Below are 6,000 nucleotides of genomic sequence, written 5' to 3' on the forward strand. Positions count from 1 at the left end.
TCTGTTATATTAACAAACATCTGGATCAAAGTATAAATTTAAAAATTTGTGGTCTATTTTTAAACTTTCCTAACTTTCTTAATCCATAATAAAGTAATTGTCACCTCCACTTAATTATTAAGACTTGAGTCACCTACACCTCATTTTCAAACTCTTTTGTCACTTTTAACAAAATGCCCCAAGTCTGTGTATGCATCACCTAAATATTTTCACTATTGGTGTGGTTAAACTCAGGACAATAGTTTAATTATCATTTCATTAGATTATAAATTACATTATAATTATTTACAATTACTTTTTATAATTTAGTATTTCGAAATAAGTGACCTGATAGCTTAAATTACTCTCTAATAAGAGGGAAAGGGCAGGAGAAGTAGGCAGCTCTTCGTCAACATGTCTGCTTCTCCAGCCTGCTTCTTCTTCAGCTACTTGTTTCGTGATTTTACTATATCACCTCTAATTAATTATTATAAATTATTTATATATTAAAAAATTAATAATATTTAATAAAAAGGTAATATAGACATTTATAACGTGTTTGCTTCAACTGCTTCAATTGTAGCTTCATTAAATATCCCTCTAAATTAATTATTATGTGTCATCTGAATATTAAAAAATAATAATATTTGATAGAAAAGGTAAAAAAATTATATGAAATGATAAATTAACTAAAGGGCAGGAGAAGCAGGCAGCTCTCCATCAACATGCCTGCTTCTCCGGCCTGCTTCTTCTTCAGCTGCTTGTTCCGTGATTTTACTATATCACCTCTAATTAATTATTATAGGTTATTTATATAATAAAAAATTAATAATATTTAATAAAAAAGTAAAATAAACATTTATGACGTGTTTGCTTCAGCTGCTTCAATCGTAGCTTCATTAAATATCGTTCTTAACTAATTATTATGTGTCATCTGAGTATTAAAAAATAATAATAATAGATAGCATAGGTAAAAAATAATATGAAATGATAAATTAAATAGTGATATTTTAAATGAACTTGACGACTTATATGAGGTCCACTTAAAAAAAAATTAAAAATATTTTTTATAGTAATTTTGTTATATCACTTTTAATTAGTACTTGATTTTATTATATCACCCCTAATTAATTATAATATGTTATTCACATATTAAAAATTAATAATATAACAACAACAACAACAACAACAAATCCAGTATAAAAAAACTAAAATAAGCATTTATGACATTTCTGCTTCAACTGCTTTAATTATCTCCGTCAAATGTCTGCTTCTCCCACTTATTTCATAAGTTGCTTCCTCTGTGATTTTATTATGCCATCTCTAATTAATTATTATAAGTTATTTATGTATTAGAAAATTAATAATATATAATAAAAATATAAAATTACTCTCTAATAAGAGGGAATGGCAAGGAGAAGTAGGCAGGTCTCTGTCAACATGCCTGGTTCTCCTGTCTTTTTCATAAGTTACTTCCTCTATAATTTTTTACTATACCATCTCTACTTTATTATTATAAGTTATTTATATATTAAAAATTAATAATATTTATTAAAAAATTTAAATAGATATTTATAATATGATTGCTTCAGTTGTTTCACCCATAATTTTACTGTATCACCCATAATTAATTATTATAAGTCATTTAAATATTAAAAAATTATTATAAAGTCATATAAGTATTAAAAAATTAATAATATTTAATGTTAAATTTACTTGACGTTTTATATGAGACCCATTTAATTTTTTTTCGCAAGTATTTTTTATAGTAATTTTGTTGTATCACTTCTAATTAGACATATCTATTTCGTTGTTTCAATCTTGATTTTATTATGTCACTCCTAATTAATTATTAGGGAAAAGAACACTCTATAACACTTTTTAAAACAAATTACCCAAGTTTGAAAACTTTTCAAAAAGTGGCCCTATTTCTGCTTTATAGTCATTTTCTAATTTGGATCATTTTGGCCTACGTAGTCCATATACAATACTGATACAGTCTATATACAATACTCATATAGTATTTAACTTGGAAAATTCGGCCGTTTTAAAAAAAATTTAATTTTTTTTTGCTATAAATTTTTTAACTGATCAGATATTCTTCTTTTTTTATTGTTTTAAAATAATAATTAAATTGTATAAAAATGATATAATTGTTAAATAGAATATGTATCGATATAAAATATATGTATAGAAATTGTATAGTTCTATCAAATATGTATATATATAAAATATATATAAAAAATATATAAAAAGTGTATGAAAATTATATAATTATTGTATAAAACATGTAAGAATAATGTACAGTTATTGTATAAATTGTGTGTCAAAACTGTAAATTTTTCATATAGAATATTTATATGTATAAGATATGTATAGAAACTATATAGAAGGTGTGTAGAAACGGTGTAGAATAAATCAGTAAATTGAAATAGCTAGAAAGTGAAATTTAAATTTCATGGCCATTTTTATGGAAATAGTTTAATTTGAAGTGTTGTTTCTATCATTTTCCCTAATTATTATGACTATTTGAGCATTGTATCAACTAATAATATTTGATAAAAAAGGTAAAATAGATATAAAATGATAAGTTAATCCAAAAAAATTACAAATATTTTTTATAGTAATTTTGTTATATCACTTCTAATTAGTTATTGTGAGTCATTAAGACATGTCTGCTTCGCCGCTTCAATAGTAACTTTACCATATTACTCATAATTAATTATTACGTTTATCTAAGCATTATGACACTTAAATTAGAATAGAAAAAAAATATTATACATCACAATAATTTAAAACTTAAATTATTTTTAAAAATGTAATTGACTATTAATGCCACAAAAGTTTGGACAGCGAGAGCGATATATATTATTTGAAAATTACATTAAAAGTATTATAAATTACAATAACTAACAGTTTTAAATATCTATAAAAAAATCTATTATATATTTTAAAATAATATTATCAATTATAATAATTAAAATTAATTTTTTAAAAAATATTTGTTGGGCCTGGGCCTTGCCCGGGCTATTCATAACTAGTATCCTTTATATATTGCTTAAAAACTTGACTCGCAGCAATTCTAGGCGGAAAGTCCAATTTTACCCTTAAATATTGTGGAATGGTCCACTTTTGCCCCGGTAATAGTTGGACTAATCTTGTGGCGACAAGGTGCATATTTGACCCCAAATATTAACATACGGCAATATCGGACCAAATTTGGACCTTCCACCTCAACGGTAAAAGGCGGAAAGCTCACCAACTGAGTCAGTCGCAAGTCCAACTCGTCAGTGCATAAAACCTGAACTCACTGTCCATATAAATTTACAACTCTGCACCAAAATATATACCTTGTAAGCTTGCAATCATTTGAACATTAAAGATTAAGAAACAAGAATGGCCAAACTACATATACTGGTGATACCATTTACAGAACAAGGATATGTTAGTGCCTTAATGAAGCTAGCTCAATCCTTAGCCAAATATGGCTTCAAGATCACTTTTACCATGTCAGAGTCCGCTCACAAGTGTATTCTGAATTCTTTATCAGGAAAAAATAGTTTGCATGATCAGATTCATCTGATTTCAGTTTTAGATGAATCAGAATCAGGGGATAAAAATGTGCCTCGTAGCATATTTGAAGCAATCTTTAAAGTCATGCCTCGGAAAATTGAGAAGTTAATTCAAGAAAAGAATGCATCTGAGGATGAAAAAATTAGTTGTGTTATTGCTGATAATACCTTTGGATGGGCACTGGAACTTGCAGAAAAAATGGGAATTAAAAGAGCATCCTTCATAGTTGCTGCAGCTGCTAATGTGGTTCTTGGATTTAACATTTCAAAGTTGATTGATGATGGCATTATTGACAATGATGGTAAGTATGTTCGACTAGTTTTATGTTTGGATGAAGTCATATTATTGACTGGGTAAAGAGTGTTTACAATATCGGTGTAGTTTAACATGTGATATGTTGTGTAAGGCCTTCTGAAGTTTCTTGGAAGGGCGATGTGAGGCAAAATAACTGACTCCCTTGTGATTACTTTTCCCAGATGATCGAAAGCCCGTTCAGTACCTTAGACCTGACTGTCAGAGCGTACTCATGGGCTTTCGGTAGTGGAAAGCAATCACATAAAAGACGGTTGCTTTGCCTAATGTCGCCCTTCCAGGACACTTTAGGAAGGCGCGCGTCCTAACCTGTGTGTAGTTATTTTTTACTAGGTAAACAATTACTTCCTCGGTCCACTTTTAGTTGTTCACTATATGAAAAGGAACAATTACTTATTAGGTGCATAAAACTTTTTAACTCTGTATCCACAAGTAAAAATTTTAACCTATAATGCAGGAACTCCAGCAATAAAAGATCATACTTTTCAGTTTGAACCAACTATGCCCATCATGAACACATCAGATTTAGTTTGGACAAGCATGGGGAATTTGACAATGCAGAAACTCATTTTTAACATGCTGGTTTACAACAACAAAGCTATAGAATCAGCAGATTGGCTGATTTGCAACTCAACATATGATCTAGAACCAGGAGCATTCAAACTAGCACCAGAGATTGTGCCTATAGGTGCCCTTTTGTCCAGCACTTGTCTCGAACTGAGCACGTTGCCTCTAGAAGCAGAACCCAGTATTTCTTCTAAAGAATCTCCTAATTCACTGGCCGGATCCTTCTTGCCCGAGGACTTTGGCTTGATCAACAGCCATTATGCTCAGTTGTGTATGTTGCCTTTGGGAGCACCACAATAATCAATGAAGCTCAATTTCAAGAACTGGCTCTGAGAGAACTAATGCTACATATTCTAAAACTGATATTTTTTTGAAAAATTTTGTGGACAGAATAGGGAGGCAAAAAGGAAAAATAGTGAGTTGGGCACCAGAACAAATTGTTTTAAGTCATCCTAGTATTGGTTGTTTTGTTAGCCATTGTGGTTGGAATTCCACAATAGAAGCAATAAGCAATGGAGTTCCAATCTTGTGTTGGCCTTATTTTGCTGACCAGTTTGTGAACCAAAGTTACATTTGTGATATATGGAAGGTTGGATTAGGACTAAAGAAAGGGGATAATGGGATCATTAGTTGTGGAGAAATTAAGGATAAAGTGGAGCAATTGCTAGGAAATGATGCATTCAAGAAAAGTGCTTTGCAACTCAAGGAAATGGCTATGAATTCAGTGAAAGAAGGTCGTAGGTCCCACCAGAATTGTATAAATTTCATTGAATGGATTAAATCATCATAAGGAAATTGAAGAAAGATCCTATGTTTCGGCTAAAATTCATGCATTTTATGTTGTAGTGTGTTGTGGTTTTATCAAGTGTACTCTGTTTTTTGTAATTTGTTTCTCATTTTGTGAACTCTTTTGTCCAAGATAGTGTCAGGACCAACTACGTTAGCACGCATCTTGGACTACAGGAGGCAATAAAAGGAAAAAATTATTCTCTTCAAGTTTTTGGTCTAATTATATTTGTCATCATTTGTAATGTCCAAAAGTACTAATCAGTTGTAACGAATTGAGAAATTTTATTGATTGTTCAACTGTTGCGAATTTTACAATTTCAACTGAATGATTACAACAAAACTAGAACAACGAATTCATCTATTCCGCCATTGATGCTAATTGAACTTTCAACTAAGTTCCTGTAATAAAGAATTAGGGTGAGAATCCACAGAGAGGTAAGGTGAAGAAGAAGAAAAACGTGGAGAGAGAATTTCTGAGAATGGTTTATACTGGTAACGATCCAACTGCCAACTTCCACTCCAATTGGGATATGTAATGAAATGGAAATGAATCTTGTAGAAGCCTTGATCTTCACCGTTGGATCATGAAAGGATCTTCTAATCTCAGCCGTACTTTTTATTCTCTTTGACAACCACATTATGACGTGCCTGCTTCTCCTCCACACATGTGCCTTCCACTTTACTCTTATTTCCCCAAATCACCAATTACAATCATACACAACCCCAGATATTACAATCCCTCATCCTTCAAAACGAACTTTTCCTCAAGGTTAATTTTGT

General features: G+C 30.3%; 1 pseudogene; it reads left to right on the forward strand.

Annotated features, from left to right (window-relative positions):
- Positions 1–3,375: 3,375 nt before the first annotated feature.
- On the forward strand, positions 3,376–5,221 carry LOC107861019 (annotated as a pseudogene).
- Positions 5,222–6,000: the final 779 nt, after the last annotated feature.

Source organism: Capsicum annuum, chromosome 2 (genome assembly GCF_002878395.1).
Source record: "Capsicum annuum cultivar UCD-10X-F1 chromosome 2, UCD10Xv1.1, whole genome shotgun sequence".
NCBI classification, from domain to species: Eukaryota; Viridiplantae; Streptophyta; class Magnoliopsida; order Solanales; family Solanaceae; genus Capsicum; species Capsicum annuum.